Source organism: Notothenia rossii (genome assembly GCF_949606895.1).
Source record: "Notothenia rossii genome assembly, chromosome: 3".
Classification (NCBI taxonomy): domain Eukaryota; kingdom Metazoa; phylum Chordata; class Actinopteri; order Perciformes; family Nototheniidae; genus Notothenia; species Notothenia rossii.
In genome coordinates this window covers 15,041,566-15,062,366 of record NC_136901.1, presented here as the reverse complement: position 1 = coordinate 15,062,366, position 20,801 = coordinate 15,041,566, and the positions used below count along the sequence as shown (strand labels likewise).

Sequence of the window (20,801 nt, the reverse complement as noted above, 5' to 3'; positions counted from 1 at the left end):
GTAGGCAGGAAGCTGTAAACTGGAGTCTGAAATGAAGTGCTACATCTGTACATGCTAACACGCTAACCAGAGTTGGCAATTCTTATCATAAATACCTCAAATTGCATTTAATTGCTCATTAACCGTGTCGAGTTTTCCCAAACTGTTACTGAGTTGACCCGTTAACATTGTATAACATTTACTGATTATTTATGCATTTCTAGACAGTTTACCCACCTGAGAACAAAGACAAGAAGTCACACACGTTAGCGTATGGAATGTTCTGGCAATCCCTTGACTTCTTCGCCAGACCTCTAGCCTATGTAAGTGTAGAGCACCATCTACAGCAGGGGTAGGCAAGTAAGTTTGGCCGTGGGCCAATTTTTTTCTGAGCCACAAGATGGCGGGCCAGAACATAATCAAAGCCTAATTCAAGGAATTTATTTTGGTAAGAGGGCGCAGCGCCCCTGTTCCCCGGTTCAGAAAAAACTCTGATATTGCTGATAACCCTCTCCATCAACACTCTGATGCGTAGTCAGATCCGCTGATTGGTTCACTGATGATATAGGCGCCCAATCCAGAGCCTCTGGCTAGACCCGCCCAGCGCCGTATAGACTGAGAGTTACGTCATCTCCGTTCACTCCAATGGACCACTTTTTTACAGCAATGGCGGATCGTGGAGCCTCTCAATCGTTCCCCGGAAGTTAGCGCCAAGGCTAGCAGAGCTGTAGAGTTGCAGCATAATAGACCGTTCGTGACGGACTTTTAAAGGTAAGAAGAAGTTTAAAGATTTATATTGCGGATATTATCAGTACATCTGATTCAAATTAACATGTGTATTAAAGGATGTCAGTGGATTATCCCTAAATTAGTAGATTTAGGGAACGTTTACAGATAACAGATAAAGCTAGGATTCCGGATCAAGTTAGCAACACATGTTGAACAGCCTTTTAATTGTAAATTCCGTTCTCTTAATGTCATTTCGTCCAACGTTGTTGAATTAGAGAAGAGGGTCTTCTAAAAGGGATTGTATGCGGGGGTGGAGGGAGTTAAATATTAGATAAATATAACTTTGGTGCGTGTAAGAGTGAGTGTTTTTAGCAGAGCCATATTGTGTCCTTGTGATTATGTTGATTATTACCTGTCTGTATTATGTTGCAGCTCAGCTGATTTTGGATTGATGTCAAAGGGAGAGGGACTTAAGTGAGAGTGAAAACACAAGGTAAGTTTAATACTACTGTTTTATATAAGTAAGCATACTAAACATGTATTCTATCACTGTATTATATAAGTCATCTTGTTAGTAACCTACTGTATGGCAGGTGGAGGGGCAGTGATGTTACAGGTGGAGGAGCAAAACTGCAAGACTGCAAACTCATAAGACAGAGAAATCAAAGTTTGTTCTCCAGAGAAGAGGTTGATTTCACTTCATTTATTTCATATTTTCTAAAGATGTGGAAATGGCAACAAAAAAAAACTTGAGAGCTGCAACCAAGACAACTGTAACAACATGAGTAGAGAGCCACCAAGGTTTTTCAAGTCCATCTCTTACTCCATTTTGCCAACCCAAATGTCCAGGTACATGACGGGACACCTTGCTTGTTTTTGTTGTTTGCGCTCCTCTGGCTGGGTGCTGGCAGGTGGAGGGCAGTGATGTTGACAGGTAGAGGGGCATTGATGTTACGGGTGGAGGGGCATTGATGTTACGGGTGGAGGGGCATTGATGTTAGCTGTTACACACCAGGCTCAAACTTAACACATTGCATCCTTCTTTGCAGTGTCCTTAATCCTGGAAGGGGAATCTGCAATTCCTGCAGAGTTTTGTAACCCGTTGGTCCGCACGCAAAGCACATTTTTAAAGCCTTCTTAATTGTCTCATTGCTCCATTTCATCCCCTTTGTGGTGAGTCTGCCTAATGCCTTAGGTTGGTCTTTTTAAAACGTTTTCTTATATTTGTTGTCCCTAATTTTCATTGTTTTCTTGAGAGCTGCATTTTCCTTCCTGATTTTTCTTAGTGCAGACTTTGCTTTTTTGGTGATTCCTTCTTGGCTCTTTAATTTTCTCTTTAATTGTTTTAATAGATCTGTTTGACTGGCTGCTGGTTCCCTCGTATGCTGACTGGCTGCTGGTTCCCTTGTATGCTGACTGGCTGCTGGTTCCCTCGTATGCGGACTGGCTGCTGGCTGAGTGGGTGGTGTCCACCCTCCCTGTCTCTCCTCACTAGCCATGTCCTCTCTTTATTCACCCTCACTTTCCTTTCTCTCAGTCTCCTCATCCCTTCTTCCCTCAATCTTTGAGACTAATGTAAGTAGAAGACATGGCACTGTAGATTTTCGAACATTTAAAATATTATACCACTTACAAATAAGAAATATGACTTTTGTTACTAAGAGTTCATACTTATTATACCTGTGTCACCTTTCACACTATAGCTGTGATCATGAGCTATGGGCTTTGTAGATACAGGTCCCGGGGTGAATCGTGGTGCAGGGGCCCTTCTCTTTTTGACCACAGGGCGATGCACGAAGATGGTGGGTATAGCCTCTGCTCTCAGCCTAGTCTTGCCCTTTTTTGTCTTGACAAACTGGTCTGCATCAAAATGTGCCTGCGGAGTGACTTGAGGTTACTTCACACACAGAACAACTCAGTTTTGTCTGCCCACATACATATTCCATAGTGGTTGAATACACGGTATTAGGAAACACTTTATACTTACTGGACATGTTATACTCATTACATACTGTATATAAAATATGACCAAGAATGTGAGACAACTTTATAGAAATTCATATCACATCTGTTACTGATGCCATTTGTCATACTTTGTTAAACTCACAAATAATAAAGTTCCATAACTTCAGTTGGGAACAAAGACCACACCTTATCTCCCCAAGGCAATTTCCCATCCAATAGGTGTGCTAAATAGGTGTGTATAACCCTGTCTCCTGTCTGTTACTCCCTCTTTCAGCACAAGAACCAGAGGGGGATTCAATGGAGCCTGAATACCTGCATTGAGACCCTCACCCTGCACCCTGAGTCTCAACTCTCAGTGTTTTTCAAGCCTTTCCCTGTTTTTTTTTTATTAAACAAAACATTAAGCTTTCCCAATGGTGTGGTTTTCTTTTTGTGAAAAAGTGCAAATGCAGTGTTTGTATATAATATCCTCACATATTTTTTTGCTGTTGGTCGTGAAATTGCTCCTGCTGACTTGAGCCAGCCATTTTTTCCTCCGCTCTGTGTCAGTGGGGAAGCCGTACATTCGTACTCCTTTCTCTGAGCGATTTGAGCATCCCCAGGCAGCACAGCAAACCATGGTGGCGACTAGGAGGCAGCACAGCAAACCAGGACAACACGGAGGAAAAGGCACAGACAAACTGCATGATATGCTATTCAATGTTTATTGAATTCCATGTATTTGCAATGGATGTTCCTAAAACAACACATTTAACATCATCATCATGCTGCTGCTGCTGCTGCTGCTGCTAGTCCTTTGATAGTCACCTGTCGGTCTCCTGTCCTTTCTGAAAGCCATAAAGATGACATTAGTCATTTAGATAACTTGTGTCCTCAATTACCATGGGATTACTGAAACTACCATGAATTTAAGAAAATGGTAGAAATTAATCTAATCTGAATTTTGAAGCATTCCTTTAGATCCCCTCCCTCTAAATATATCAAACATTAGAAAGTGATGCTCCTGACTACTATACAAGTTTAAGAAGATAATATTGGTTTTAAAGAATTCAAAGCTATAAACAGCAACAGGCTCTTTAACCAAGGCACTGTTAGCCTAACATGTAAACTAGTTGTTCACACTAATCCTAATATTATCACTTAATATTAGCAAATTCTATTTTATTTTTTAAAACATATTGATGTAAATACATACACATATCAATTTGTTTTATAAATATTGCAAATCAAAACCTTTATTCACTAATAATTACCAAAAATCGTACTTCTATCTCCTGTTATCAATGCATTCACATTGCCTGCCATGAACTTCCGGGGAACGATCCTCGTCTGCATGAACCACGTGATGATTACCGTTTTTGGACTTCCGCTTTCGTAACTCTTCTATCTATACGGCGCTGGACCCGCCCAAAGGTCGTCCTCTCTAGCCCCATTTCAGTCCCATGTTAAAAGCCAGGGCTATTATCTGTATTTTAACAGACTTATCTTTTAAATTGAGGTGTATTTATTGTTCTCTTCTAAGTTTATTTTTTCTCTGAAATTGTAGGGAGGATGGTCCTCCTTTTCTTCAATGGACGAGCCTTCACTGAGTAAAGTACAGTTATTAACTAGGTAGCAATGTTATTTAACATACTTTTATTGTCAAATATTGTCAAGTTCTCTTGGTTTTTGGCATTTATTTGAGTGTTTGTCCACATTTGAGAGGCTTGAGGGGCAACAGAGGACGCATGGACAACTCGAATCCTTTTTGCCTTTTCTTTATTTCAACTTTCAAGGACACATTAGGATTCTTTCAGGTTGAAAACCTTTGAAAAAAAAAATTACAGCATGTTTTGCTTTGCAATTTAATATATTATAACCTAAATTAAGTAAACAAGTATTTTACTCAAACTCAATGTATTTAATAGTTAAATAAGTACTTTAATTGACCTGGTTCCCAACAACCACACATTTGCCTTATGTGACCCGCTCTATCGAAATCAGTCGGAAGTTGCAACGGCTCATTTCAAAATAAACGTGGATTTGAGTAAAAAACAAGTTTTTCGGGGTTCGGGTGTTTTGTTTGATTTAAATAAACAAAGTCTTGGCTTTCAGAATATTTCCAAAATCACACGATAAATACATGTTTGAAGCTTGTAAAGGGAAGATGACAGCTCTCACTCACACTCTGCTCTTCCGCAGCGCCACCCCCCCCTCCCTCCGTTGACATTATGAATGTAAGCGTATAGTAATCATAGATAACACGGCAGGGTTCGTTACAGTTTGTTATCATCTGATTTCAAATAAACAAAGTCTTGGCTTTCAGAATATAAAACTTGTTTCTGCAAATTCAGATGATAAATACAACTTTGAAGCTTGTTTCTGCATAATTACAATCGGAGAACGTAGTAACTTGACATCACAGCAGGCATAACAACAGCCGGTGTTTCTTGTGAGTGTTTTCCCCGGGAAACAAACACAATACACACAAACGCAAAAATACACAAACACAATGTTCCCTTCCACCTATACATGCGAGTCGTCCTTTTCTTCAATTAATGCGATAAAGACGCACGAGAGGAATCGATTGACGCATAAAAACCTCGAGAACTGCCTGCGGATTAAAGTGACGTCCATATCACCGGATATCCAAAAAATAGCGACCGATGGGAGATGTCAGTTTTCACATTAAGTGAGTACCAAGCCTGTCGTAATTGTATTTAACGGCTAATTATATATATATATTTTTTTAATGAATGGCTCATTGTAATTATTATCCCTAATGTAGCGTGTTTGCTCTGTCGTTTCAGGAGCATATGCACCACCACTTCTCACCCTCCATGATCAAGCGGCTTCTCCAATTTTGTTGTCAATGTTTCGCCTGAACTTTGTTACTGTTCACATATAAGTAAACATTACGTTTGAATGATTTAGTGAGCTGGTGTTATTTTTTTCAAACCACACACCGAATGTTGGCTATTTCAGCACCACGCGCTATCCACCTATTGATCCACTATCAGCGTCAGTGCAACCCGCAGCCTGATTGTGCCTGTGCTGTGTGTCATTCACTCTCAACATGGATAAAGTACAATAAGCATTCTTCAGGTGTAGGTAGATTCTCTATTTGGACATTATTATATATATTATTATTATATTTGCGACTGTCGGTCCGAAGTTGTAAAAAAACGGACCGCCTGTTGCCGACCCATGAATCTACAGGTTAAACTGTATAACAGCACACAAACTAAATATCAGTAGATACTTGTAATGAAGCTTGGTGAACATGAAATTGTAAATAAATGTAAATAACAAGATTAAATAGGAGGGTGTCTGCTTTTATGTAACTTAAGCATTACATGCCTCATATTTTACAGTCCGGTACACTCTCCCCCATTTATTTTTTTTTATTTTTATTTTTTTAATGTCTCCTGGCATCTACACTATGTCATTCTTTTCTTAGTCAGTCATCTAATATGTCCATACCGGTATCAACCGTAACCAGAAAAGTGAATGAACCTCAGGGTAAGTTACTGGGTTTCCAGGCAGTATCTGAACTGGACTGACATGTCTCGGTCTGTACGCTGGTTGGCCTAAACTATCATAAGTCAACATTTCTGTTGGTCTCACAGTCCGTACTGATCTCCTCAAAGTGACTGGTTCCTCTTTGTCATCCTTGTCATGGCCTGAGTCCTGTGACTGCTCTGGTTGCTGATTGTCCTCTTCCTACATGTCTGATTGCTGCTCCTTCTGTTCAAGAACCTTTTTCTCCTCTGTTTCTCCTGGGCATAGATTAGCCTGTTCTGCTCCACTGCAGTGCCGTTGGACTCTGGCCTGCTGCTGCGTGAAGGAGTGCTCTCCCCGTTCTGGTAAGCCAAGTCCAGGTGCTGCTGAGCCAGCTTCAGGTGTCTTTGTAGCCTCTCCAGCTTCCGCGATGACACCTCGTCCCCAAACGTGGAGTACAATTGATTTACTAAAGTTAGATGAGCTAGCCAGGAGTCGAACCTGGAATCTTCTGATCCGTAGTCAGACGCTTTATCCATTGCGCTACTAACCCTTTGGTTTTTCTTTTGTAGCAGCTTTTAAAAAGTAGAACATTAACTAAAAAAGCAGTAGGTAGGTTGAAGCAAAAACATAAAAGCAGACTAGAACTGCTGCCGTGACCCGGATACAAAACGGGCTTGCTGCGGCCACAACGCAGAGTACTAACAACTAATAGATCACGGCCACCGTAGTTCTCACGGTATTGCAAACATACCATCCTGAAGACAAGTACACTTACAAAGGGGGCACCCAGATTTGAACTGGGGACCTCTTGATCTGCAGTCAAATGCTCTACCACTGAGCTATACCCCCTATGACTGACAAAGTTCAGACACGTACTGATAGGCTGGGCATTACTGTAAAGCTCCAATGACCAGAAGTCAAAAGCCCACGTAGGCTAAAAACCAAATACTTCACTCGCTTGGTTTCATGTTGAAGGGCCATAATAGTGTTGTTCCTCGTTTCAAACGTTCATTGACTTGATGCACTGTTTGTTGAGAAGTACTGTTGGAAATGTTGAAAGCCCATTGACCCATCATTATTTCGATCCCTCATTCCAGGTGTACTTTGACAGACAGTTTTTTGAAAAGTACAATTGATTTACTATAGTTAGCCAGGAGTCGAACCTGGAATCTTCTGATCCGTAATCAGACGCGTTATCCATTGCGCCACTAACCCTTTGGTGTTGGTTTTGTAGCAGCTTTTAAACAGTAGAAAATTAACTAAAAAAGCAGTAGGTAGGTTGAAGCAAAAACATAAAAGCAGACTAGAACTGCTGCCGTGACCTGGATACAAATCGGGGTTGCTGCAGCCACAACGCAGAGTACTAACAACTAATAGATCACGGCCACTGTAGTTCTCACAGTATTGCAAACATACCATTCTGAAGACAAGTACACTTACAAAGGGGGCACTGAAGTATTATTTGAATTATTTGAAGTATTAAAGTAACGTGTTATGGCTGGAAAGTTCAATCTGGTATATTCATTTTAATGTCACCTTATATAGAATATGTGTTAAACTTGTGATTTCTGCATTGAGTGACTTCTGCCTAGCAGATACCAAGAAGAGGCCCCTGGGGTCTCTCTGTTAATTATCAATAGTCCTTGCAATTAACTGGGGAAATTCCCGGATACATTTTCAGATATAAGGCAGTTAAAGTCTTGTAGAATTAATGTTTATCTCCTACACATCCTGCAGGCCTTGAGACTTGGGTCACCCAGCAGTAAATGAGATAGAGGTCCTTTTGAGCTTATCAATAAAATGTATTCATTCCTAGTAAGCTGACTTTGGGGTGAAGGGAAGTTCAGGGAAGCCATTAAGCGATAAGAACAATTAACTTCTGTTAAAGATACATGATACGATGTTTGTGTGTGTTGAAAATGTTTAGGGGGAATGAGTATGTGTCCTGTCAAAGAGTCCTCTGTCATGACTCCAAATCATTGATTGGGGGATCTGCCTGAGGGCAGAGGGACAGAAACACACACACACACACACACACATACACTGTGAAGCAAACGATGGAATCAACAAACTGACTTACTACCTGGGATCCCGCCCAGAAGGGAAACCGACCAATGGAACACTGCCATCCAACTGTCTAGCTCGCTCAGAAGTGAACTCTGTGTATAAAGGTTGTGATCATTTTGAAGATCGGCGCTCTTGTTTCTGACTGGCCGTTCCTGACACGTGTCTCACACGGGGTTAGAACCTGAGCCCGGAGTACTCTGCAGAGTGCTTTGTGATTAGGAGATTGGGTGATGTATTTGTATGTTTTACCATTAAAGCAGATTATTGTTTAACCCTTATCCTGGCTGTTTTGAATTTTTCCTTCTTTTGAGAACCCGCTCATATAGGAACGGCGCGGAGCAGAGATTCTGCCCCAACAGCACCCAGATTTGAACTGGGGACCTCTTGATCTGCAGTCAAATGCTCTACCACTGAGCTATACCCCCTGTGACTGACAAAGTTCAGACACGTACTGATTGGCTGGGCATTACTGTAAATCTCAAATGACCAGAAGTCAAAAGCCCACGTAGGCTAAAAACCAAATGCTTCACATTCGCTTGGTTTCATGTTGAAGGGCAATAATAGTGTTGTTCCTCGTTTCAAATGTTCATTGACTTGATGCACTGTTTGTTGAGAAGTACTGCTGGAAATGTTGAAAGCCCATTGACCCATCATTATGTCGATCCCTCATTCCAGGTGTACTTTGACGAACAGTTTTTGGAGAAGTGCATTCGGAAATGAGGAACAATTGATTTACTAAAGTTAGACGAGCTAGCCAGGAGTCAAACTTGGAATCTTCTGATCCGTAGTCAGACGCGTTATCCATTGCGCCACTAACCCTTTGGTTTTTGTTTTGTAGCAGCTTTTAAACAGTAGAAAATTAACTAAAAAAGCAGTAGGTAGGTTGAAGCAAAAACATAAAAGCAGACTTGAACTGCTGCTGTGACCTGGATACAAACCGGGCTTGCTGCGGCCACAACGCAGAGTACTAACAACTAATAGATCACGGCCACTGTAGTTCTCACAGTATTGAAAACATACAATTCTGAAGACAAGTACACTTACAAAGGGGGCACCCAGATTTGGACTGGGGACCTCTTGATCTGCAGTCAAATGCTCTACCACTGAGCTATACCCCCTATGACTGACAAAGTTCAGACACGTACTGATAGGCTGGGCATTACTGTAAAGCTCAAATGACCAGAAGTCAAAAGCCCACGTAGGCTGAAAACCAAATACTTCACATTCGCTTGGTTTCATGTTGAAGGGCCATAATAGTGTTGTTCCTCGTTTCAAATGTTCATTGACTTGATGCACTGTTTGTTGAGAAGTACTGTTGGAAAAGTGGAAACCCCATTGACCCATCATTATGTCGATCCCTCATTCCAGGTGTACTTTGACGGACAGTTTTTTGAGAAGTGCATTCGGAAATGAGGAACAATTGATTTACTAAAGTTAGACGAGCTAGCCAGGAGTCGAACCTGGAATCTTCTGATCCGTAGTCAGACGCGTTATCCATTGCGCGACTAACCCTTTGGTTTTGCTTTTGTAGCAGCTTTTAAACAGTAGAAAATTAAATGAGAATGCGGTAGGTTGGTTGAAGCAAAAACATAAAAGCAGACTTGAACTGCTGCTGTGACCTGGATACAAACCGGGCTTGCTGCGGCCACAACGCAGAGTACTAACAACTAATAGATCACGGCCACTGTAGTTCTCACAGTATTGCAAACATACCATTCTGAAGACAAGTACACTTACAAAAGGGGCACCCAGATTTGAACTGGGGACCTCTTGATCTGCAGTCAAATGCTCTACCACTGATCTATACCCCCTATGACTGACAAAGTTCAGACACGTACTGATAGGCTGGGCATTACTGTAAAGCTCAAATGACCAAAAGTCAAAAGCCCACGTAGGCTAAAAACCAAATACTTCACATTCGCTTGGTTTCATGTTGAAGGGCCATAATAGTGTTGTTCCTCATTTCAAATGTTCATTGACTTTGATGTACTGTTTGTTGAGAAGTACTGTTGGAAATGTTGAAAGCCCATTGACCCATCTCTATGTCGATCCCTCATTCCAGGTGTACTTTGACGGACAGTTTTTTGAGAAGTGCATTCGGAAATGAGGAACAATTGATTTACTAAAGTTAGACGAGCTAGCCAGGAGTCGAACCTAGAATCTTCTGATCCGTAGTCAGACGCATTATCCATTGCGCCACTAAGCCTTTGGTTTTATTTTTGTAGCAGCTTTTAAACAGTAGAAAATTAACTAAAAAAGCAGTAGGTAAGTTGAAGCAAAAACATAAAAGCAGACTTGAACTGCTTCTGTGACCTGGATACAAACCGGGCTTGCTGCGGCCACAACGCAGAGTACTAACAACTAATAGATCACGGCCACTGTAGTTCTCACAGTATTGCAAACATACCGTTCTAAAGACAAGTACACTTACAAAGGGGGCACCCAGATTTGAACTGGGGACCTCTTGATCTGCAGTCAAATGCTCTACCACTGAGCTATACCCCCTATGACTGACACATTTCAGACACGTACTGATAGGCTGGGCATTACTGTAAAGCTCAAATGACCAGAAGTCAAAAGCCCACGTAGGCTAAAAACCAAATACTTCACATTCGCTTGGTTTCATGTTGAAGGGCAATAATAGTGTTGTTCCTCGTTTCAAATGTTCATTGACTTGATGCACTGTTTGTTGAGAAGTACTGTTGGAAATGTGGAAACCCCATTGACCCATCATTATGTCGATCCCTCATTCCAGGTGTACTTTGACGGACAGTTTTTTGAGAAGTGCTTTCGGAAATGAGGAACAATTGATTTACTAAAGTTAGACGAGCTAGCCAGGAGTCGAACCTGGAAACTTCTGATCCGTAGTCAGACGCGTTATCCATTGCGCCACTAACCCTTTGGTTTTGCTTTTGTAGCAGCTTTTAAACAGTAGAAAATTAACTAAAAAAGCAATAGGTAGGTTGAAGCAAAAACATAAAAGCAGACTTGAACTGCTGCCGTGACCTGGATACAAACCGCGGTTTCTGCGGCCACAACGCAGAGTACTAACAACTAAAAGATCACGGCCACTGTAGTTCTCACAGTATTGCAAACATACCATTCTGAAGACAAGTACACTTACAAAGGGGGCACCCAGATTTGGACTGGGGACCTCTTGATCTGCAGTCAAATGCTCTACCACTGAGCTATACCCCCTATGACTGACACATTTCAGACACGTACTGATAGGCTGGGCATTACTGTAAAGCTCAAATGACCAGAAGTCAAAAGCCCACGTAGGCTGAAAACCAAATACTTCACATTCGCTTGGTTTCATGTTGAAGGGCCATAATAGTGTTGTTCCTCATTTCAAATGTTCATTGACTTGATGCACTGTTTGTTGAGAAGTACTGTTGGAAAAGTGGAAAGCCCATTGACCCATCATTATGTCGATCCCTCATTCCAGGTGTACTTTGACGGACAGTTTTTTGAGAAGTACAATAGGAAATGAGGAACAATTGATTTACTAAAGTTAGACGAGCTAGCCAGGAGTCGAACCTGGAATCTTCTGATCCGTAGTCAGACGCGTTATCCATTGCGCCACTAACCCCTTGGTTTTGCTTTTGTAGCAGCTTTTAAACAGTAGAAAATTAACTAAAAAAGCAGTAGGTAGGTTGAAGCAAAAACATAAAAGCAGACTTGAACTGCTGCTGTGACCTGGATACAAACCGGGCTTGCTGCGGCCACAACGCAGAGTACTAACAACTAATAGATCACGGCCACTGTAGTTCTCACAGTATTGCAAACATACCATTCTGAAGACAAGTACACTTACAAAGGGGGCACCCAGATTTGAACTGGGGACCTCTTGATCTGCAGTCAAATGCTCTACCACTGAGCTATACCCCCTATGACTGACACATTTCAGACACGTACTGATAGGCTGAGTATTACTGTAAAGCTCAAATGACCAGAAGTCAAAAGCCCACGTAGGCTAAAAACCAAATACTTCACATTCGCTTGGTTTCATGTTGAAGGGCAATAATAGTGTTGTATCTCGTTTCAAATGTTCATTGACTTGATGCACTGTTTGTTGAGAAGTACTGTCGGGAATGTTGAAAGCCCATTGACCCATCATTATGTCGATCCCTCATTCCAGGTGTACTTTGACGGACAGTTTTTTGAGAAGTGCATTCGGAAATGAGGAACAATTGATTTACTAAAGTTAGACGAGCTAGCCAGGAGTCGAACCTGGAATCTTCTGATCCGTAGTCAGATGCATTATCCATTGCGCCACTAAGCCTTTGGTTTGATTTTTGTAGCAGCTTTTAAACAGTAGAAATTTAACTAAAAAAGCAGTAGGTAAGTTGAAGCAAAAACATAAAAGCAGACTTGAACTGCTGCCGTGACCTGGATACAAACCGCGGTTTCTGCGGCCACAACGCAGAGTACTAACAACTAAAAGATCACGGCCACTGTAGTTCTCACAGTATTGCAAACATACCATTCTGAAGACAAGTACACTTACAAAGGGGGCACCCAGATTTGAACTGGGGACCTCTTGATCTGCAGTCAAATGCTCTACCACTGAGCTATACACCCTATGACTGACACATTTCAGACACGTACTGATAGGCTGGGCATTACTGTAAAGCTCAAATGACCAGAAGTCAAAAGCCCACGTAGGCTAAAAACCAAATACTTCACATTCGCTTGGTTTCATGTTGAAGGGCAATAATAGTGTTGTTCCTCGTTTCAAATGTTCATTGACTTGATGCACTGTTTGTTGAGAAGTACTGTTGGAAATGTGGAAACCCCATTGACCCATCATTATGTCGATCCCTCATTCCAGATGTACTTTGACGGACAGTTTTTTGAGAAGTCCATTCGGAAATGAGGAACAATTGATTTACTAAAATTAGACGAGCTAGCCAGGAGTCGAACCTGGAATCTTCTGATCCGTAGTCAGACGCGTTATCCATTGCGCCACTAACCCCTTGGTTTTGCTTTTGTAGCAGCTTTTAAACAGTAGAAAATTAACTAAAAAAGCAGTAGGTAGGTTGAAGCAAAAACATAAAAGCAGACTTGAACTGCTGCTGTGACCTGGATACAAACCGGGCTTGCTGCGGCCACAACGCAGAGTACTAACAACTAATAGATCACGGCCACTGTAGTTCTCACAGTATTGCAAAAATACCGTTCTAAAGACAAGTACACTTACAAAGGGGGCACCCAGATTTGAACTGGGGACCTCTTGATCTGCAGTCAAATGCTCTACCACTGAGCTATACCCCCTATGACTGACGCATTTCAGACACGTACTGATAGGCTGGGCATTACTGTAAAGCTCAAATGACCAGAACTCAAAAGCCCACGTAGGCTAAAAACCAAATACTTCACATTCGCTTGGTTTCATGTTGAAGGGCCATAATAGTGTTGTTCCTCATTTCAAATGTTCATTGACTTTGATGTACTATTTGTTGAGAAGTACTGTTGGAAATGTTGAAAGCCCATTGACCCATCTCTATGTCGATCCCTCATTCCAGGTGTACTTTGACGGACAGTTTTTTGAGAAGTCCATTCGGAAATGAGGAACAATTGATTTACTAAAATTAGACGAGCTAGCCAGGAGTCGAACCTGGAATCTTCTGATCCGTAGTCAGACGCGTTATCCATTGCGCCACTAACCCTTTGGTTTTGCTTTTGTAGCAGCTTTTAAACAGTAGAAAATTAACTAAAAAAGCAATAGGTAGGTTGAAGCAAAAACATAAAAGCAGACTTGAAGTGCTGCTGTGACCTGGATACAAACCGGGCTTGCTGCGGCCACAACGCAGAGTACTAACAACTAAAAGATCACGGCCACTGTAGTTCTCACAGTATTGCAAACATACCATTCTGAAGACAAGTACACTTACAAAGGGGGCACCCAGATTTGGACTGGGGACCTCTTGATCTGCAGTCAAATGCTCTACCACTGAGCTATACCCCCTATGACTGACAAAGTTCAGACACGTACTGATAGGCTGGGCATTACTGTAAAGCTCAAATGACCAGAAGTCAAAAGCCCACGTAGGCTGAAAACCAAATACTTCACATTCGCTTGGTTTCATGTTGAAGGGCCATAATAGTGTTGTTCCTCATTTCAAATGTTCATTGACTTGATGCACTGTTTGTTGAGAAGTACTGTTGGAAATGTTGAAAGCCCATTGACCCATCTCTATGTCGATCCCTCATTCCAGGTGTACTTTGACGGACAGTTTTTTGAGAAGTACAATAGGAAATGAGGAACAATTGATTTACTAAAGTTAGACGAGCTAGCCAGGAGTCGAACCTGGAATCTTCTGATCCGTAGTCAGACGCGTTATCCATTGCGCCACTAACCCCTTGGTTTTGCTTTTGTAGCAGCTTTTAAACAGTAGAAAATTAACTAAAAAAGCAGTAGGTAGGTTGAAGCAAAAACATAAAAGCAGACTTGAACTGCTGCTGTGACCTGGATACAAACCGGGCTTGCTGCGGCCACAACGCAGAGTACTAACAACTAATAGATCACGGCCACTGTAGTTCTCACAGTATTGCAAACATACCATTCTGAAGACAAGTACACTTACAAAGGGGGCACCCAGATTTGAACTGGGGACCTCTTGATCTGCAGTCAAATGCTCTACCACTGAGCTATACCCCCTATGACTGACACATTTCAGACACGTACTGATAGGCTGAGCATTACTGTAAAGCTCAAATGATCAGAAGTCAAAAGCCCACGTAGGCTAAAAACCAAATACTTCACATTCGCTTGGTTTCATGTTGAAGGGCAATAATAGTGTTGTTCCTCGTTTCAAATGTTCATTGACTTGATGCACTGTTTGTTGAGAAGTACTGTCGGAAATGTTGAAAGCCCATTGACCCATCATTATGTCGATCCCTCATTCCAGGTGTACTTTGACGGAGAGTTTTTTGAGAAGTGCATTCGGAAATGAGGAACAATTGATTTACTAAAGTTAGACGAGCTAGCCAGGAGTCGAACCTGGAATCTTCTGATCCGTAGTCAGATGCATTATCCATTGCGCCACTAAGCCTTTGGTTTTATTTTTGTAGCAGCTTTTAAACAGTAGAAAATTAACTAAAAAAGCAGTAGGTAAGTTGAAGCAAAAACATAAAAGCAGACTTGAACTGCTGCCGTGACCTGGATACAAACCGGGGTTGCTGCGGCCACAACACAGAGTACTAACAACTAATAGATCACGGCCACTGTAGTTCTCACAGTATTGCAAACATACCATTCTGAAGACAAGTACACTTACAAAGGGGGCACCCAGATTTGAACTGGGGACCTCTTGATCTGCAGTCAAATGCTCTACCACTGAGCTATACCCCCTATGACTGACACATTTCAGACATGTACTGATAGGCTGGGCATTACTGTAAAGCTCAAATGACCAGAAGTCAAAAGCCCACGTAGGCTAAAAACCAAATACTTCACATTCGCTTGGTTTCATGTTGAAGGGCAATAATAGTGTTGTTCCTCGTTTCAAATGTTCATTGACTTGATGCACTGTTTGTTGAGAAGTACTGTTGGAAATGTGGAAACCCCATTGACCCATCATTATGTCGATCCCTCATTCCAGGTGTACTTTGACGGACAGTTTTTTGAGAAGTGCATTCGGAAATGAGGAACAATTGATTTACTAAAGTTAGACGAGCTAGCCAGGAGTCGAACCTGGAATCTTCTGATCCGTAGTCAGACGCGTTATCCATTGCGCCACTAACCCTTTGGTTTTGCTTTTGTAGCAGCTTTTAAACAGTAGAAAATTAACTAAAAAAGCAGTAGGTAGGTTGAAGCAAAAACATAAAAGCAGACTTGAACTGCTGCTGTGACCTGGATACAAACCCGGGCTTGCTGCGGCCACAACGCAGAGTACTAACAACTAATAGATCATGGCCACTGTAGTTCTCACAGTATTGCAAACATACCGTTCTAAAGACAAGTACACTTAAAAAGGGCGCACCCAGATTTGAACTGGGGACCTCTTGATCTGCAGTCAAATGCTCTACCACTGAGCTATACCCCCTATGACTGACACATTTCAGACACGTACTGATAGGCTGGGCATTACTGTAAAGCTCAAATGACCAGAAATCAAAAGCCCACGTAGGCTAAAAACCAAATACTTCACATTCGCTTGGTTTCATGTTGAAGGGCCATAATAGTGTTGTTCCTCATTTCAAATGTTCATTGACTTTGATGTACTGTTTGTTGAGAAGTACTGTTGGAAATGTTGAAAGCCCATTGACCCATCTCTATGTCGATCCCTCATTCCAGGTGTACTTTGACGGACAGTTTTTTGAGAAGTGCATTCGGAAATGAGGAACAATTGATTTACTAAAGTTAGACGAGCTAGCCAGGAGTCGAACCTGGAAACTTCTGATCCGTAGTCAGACGCGTTATCCATTGCGCCACTAACCCTTTGGTTTTGCTTTTGTAGCAGCTTTTAAACAGTAGAAAATTAACTAAAAAAGCAGTAGGTAGGTTGAAGCAAAAACATAAAAGCAGACTCGAACTGCTGCCGTGACCTGGATACAAACCGGGGTTGCTGCGGCCACAACGCAGAGTACTAACAACTAAAAGATCACGACCACTTTAGTTCTCACAGTATTGCAAACATACCATTCTGAAGACAAGTACACTTACAAAGGGGGCACCCAGATTTGGACTGGGGACCTCTTGATCTGCAGTCAAATGCTCTACCACTGAGCTATACCCCCTATGACTGACAAAGTTCAGACACGTACTGATAGGCTGGGCATTACTGTAAAGCTCAAATGACCAGAAGTCAAAAGCCCACGTAGGCTGAAAACCAAATACTTCACATTCACTTGGTTTCATGTTGAAGGGCCATAATAGTGTTGTTCCTCGTTTCAAATGTTCATTGACTTGATGCACTGTTTGTTGAGAAGTACTGTTGGAAAAGTGGAAAGCCCATTGACCCATCATTATGTCGATCCCTCATTCCAGGTGTACTTTGACGGACAGTTTTTTGAGAAGTACAATAGGTAATTAGGAACAATTGATTTACTAAAGTTAGACGAGCTAGCCAGGAGTCGAACCTGGAATCTTCTGATCCGTAGTCAGACGCGTTATCCATTGCGCCACTAACCCCTTGGTTTTGCTTTTGTAGCAGCTTTTAAACAGTAGAAAATTAACTAAAAAAGCAGTAGGTAGGTTGAAGCAAAAACATAAAAGCAGACTTGAACTGCTGCTGTGACCTGGATACAAACCGGGCTTGCTGCGGCCACAACGCAGAGTACTAACAACTAATAGATCACGGCCACTGTAGTTCTCACAGTATTGCAAAAATACCATTCTGAAGACAAGCACACTTACAAAGGGGGCACCCAGATTTGAACTGGGGACCTCTTGATCTGCAGTCAAATGCTCTACCACTGAGCTATACCCCCTATGACTGACACATTTCAGACACGTACTAATAGGCTGAGCATTACTGTAAAGCTCAAATGACCAGAAGTCAAAAGCCCACGTAGGCTAAAAACCAAATACTTCACATTCGCTTGGTTTCATGTTGAAGGGCAATAATAGTGTTGTTCCTCGTTTCAAATGTTCATTGACTTGATGCACTGTTTGTTGAGAAGTACTGTCGGAAATGTGGAAACCCCATTGACCCATCATTATGTCGATCCCTCATTCCAGGTGTACTTTGACGGACAGTTTTTTGAGAAGTGCATTCGGAAATGAGGAACAATTGATTTACTAAAGTTAGACGAGCTAGCCAGGAGTCGAACCTGGAATCTTCTGATCCGTAGTCAGATGCATTATCCATTGCGCCACTAAGCCTTTGGTTTTATTTTTGTAGCAGCTTTTAAACAGTAGAAAATTAACTAAAAAAGCAGTAGGTAAGTTGAAGCAAAAACATAAAAGCAGACTTGAACTGCTGCCGTGACCTGGATACAAACCGGGGTTGCTGCGGCCACAACACAGAGTACTAACAACTAAAAGATAACGGCCACTGTAGTTCTCACAGTATTGCAAACATACCATTCTGAAGACAAGTACACTTACAAAGGGGGCACCCAGATTTGAACTGGGGACCTCTTGATCTGCAGTCAAATGCTCTACCACTGAGCTATACCCCCTATGACTGACACATTTCAGACACGTACTGATAGGCTGGGCATTACTGTAAAGCTCAAATGACCAGAAGTCAAAAGCCCACGTAGGCTAAAAACCAAATACTTCACATTCGCTTGGTTTCATGTTGAAGGGCAATAATAGTGTTGTTCCTCGTTTCAAATGTTCATTGACTTGATGTACTGTTTGTTGAGAAGTACTGTCGGGAATGTTGAAAGCCCATTGACCCATCATTATGTCGATCCCTCATTCCAGGTGTACTTTGACGGACAGTTTTTTGAGAAGTCCATTCGGAAATGAGGAACAATTGATTTACTAAAATTAGACGAGCTAGCCAGGAGTCGAACCTTGAATCTTCTGATCCGTAGTCAGAAGCGTTATCCATTGCGCCACTAACCCTTTGGTTTTGCTTTTGTAGCAGCTTTTAAACAGTAGAAAATTAACTAAAAAAGCAGTAGGTAGGTTGAAGCAAAAACATAAAAGCAGACTTGAACTGCTGCTGTGACCTGGATACAAACCGGGCTTGCTGCGGCCACAACGCAGAGTACTAACAACTAATAGATCACGGCCACTGTAGTTCTCACAGTATTGCAAAGATACCATTCTGAAGACAAGTACACTTACAAAGGGGGCACCCAGATTTGGACTGGGGACCTCTTGATCTGCAGTCAAATGCTCTACCACTGAGCTATACCCCCTATGACTGACAAAGTTCAGACACGTACTGATAGGCTGGGCATTACTGTAAAGCTCAAATGACCAGAAGTCAAAAGCCCACGTAGGCTGAAAACCAAATACTTCACATTCGCTTGGTTTCATGTTGAAGGGCCATAATAGTGTTGTTCCTCGTTTCAAATGTTCATTGACTTGATGCACTGTTTGTTGAGAAGTACTGTTGGAAAAGTGGAAAGCCCATTGACCCATCATTATGTCGATCCCTCATTCCAGGTGTACTTTGACGGACAGTTTTTTGAGAAGTACAATAGGTAATTAGGAACAATTGATTTACTAAAGTTAGACGAGCTAGCCAGGAGTCGAACCTGGAATCTTCTGATCCGTAGTCAGACGCGTTATCCATTGCGCCACTAACCCCTTGGTTTTGCTTTTGTAGCAGCTTTTAAACAGTAGAAAATTAACTAAAAAAGCAGTAGGTAGGTTGAAGCAAAAACATAAAAGCAGACTTGAACTGCTGCTGTGACCTGGATACAAACCGGGCTTGCTGCGGCCACAACGCAGAGTACTAACAACTAATAGATCACGGCCACTGTAGTTCTCACAGTATTGCAAACATACCATTCTGAAGACAAGTACACTTACAAAGGGGGCACCCAGATTTGAACTGGGGACCTCTTGATCTGCAGTCAAATGCTCTACCACTGAGCTATACCCCCTATGACTGACACATTTCAGACACGTACTAATAGGCTGAGCATTACTGTAAAGCTCAAATGACCAGAAGTCAAAAGCCCACGTAGGCTAAAAACCAAATACTTCACATTCGCTTGGTTTCATGTTGAAGGGCAATAATAGTGTTGTTCCTCGTTTCAAATGTTCATTGACTTGATGCACTGTTTGTTGAGAAGTACTGTCGGAAATGTGGAAACCCCATTGACCCATCATTATGTCGATCCCTCATTCCAGGTGTACTTTGACGGACAGTTTTTTGAGAAGTGCATTCGGAAATGAGGAACAATTGATTTACTAAAGTTAGACGAGCTAGCCAGGAGTCGAACCTGGAATCTTCTGATCCGTAGTCAGATGCATTATCCATTGCGCCACTAAGCCTTTGGTTTTATTTTTGTAGCAGCTTTTAAACAGTAGAAAATTAACTAAAAAAGCAGTAGGTAAGTTGAAGCAAAAACATAAAAGCAGACTTGAACTGCTGCCGTGACCTGGATACAAACCGGGGTTGCTGCGGCCACAACACAGAGTACTAACAACTAAAAGATAACGGCCACTGTAGTTCTCACAGTATTGCAAACATACCATTCTGAAGACAAGTACACTTACAAAGGGGGCACCCAGATTTGAACTGGGGACCTCTTGATCTGCAGTCAAATGCTCTACCACTGAGCTATACCCCCTATGACTGACACATTTCAGACACGTACTGATAGGCTGGGCATTACTGTAAAGCTCAAATGACCAGAAGTCAAAAGCCCACGTAGGCTAAAAACCAAATACTTCACATTCGCTTGGTTTCATGTTGAAGGGCAATAATAGTGTTGTTCCTCGTTTCAAATGTTCATTGACTTGATGCACTGTTTGTTGAGAAGTACTGTTGGAAATGTGGAAACCCCATTGACCCATCATTATGTCGATCCCTCATTCCAGGTGTACTTTGACGGACAGTTTTTTGAGAAGTCCATTCGGAAATGAGGAACAATTGATTTACTAAAATTAGACGAGCTAGCCAGGAGTCGAACCTGGAATCTTCTGATCCGTAGTCAGA

At 41.9% G+C, this 20,801-nt stretch overlaps 1 long non-coding RNA gene across 3 annotated transcripts; it reads left to right on the top strand.

The window, feature by feature from the left end:
* Positions 1 to 597: 597 nt before the first annotated feature.
* Positions 598 to 3,082, top strand: LOC307033557. Of its 3 annotated transcripts, none has more exons than XR_013806549.1 (4): positions 598 to 1,881; positions 2,061 to 2,283; positions 2,440 to 2,510; positions 2,948 to 3,082. It is a non-coding gene; the product is annotated as an uncharacterized lncRNA (long non-coding RNA). The 3 variants fall into 3 exon arrangements; XR_013806550.1 differs by lacking the exon at positions 2,948 to 3,082 and having other exon boundaries at positions 598 to 750; positions 1,141 to 1,881; positions 2,440 to 2,938; XR_013806551.1 differs by lacking the exon at positions 2,948 to 3,082 and having other exon boundaries at positions 2,440 to 2,938.
* Positions 3,083 to 20,801: the final 17,719 nt, after the last annotated feature.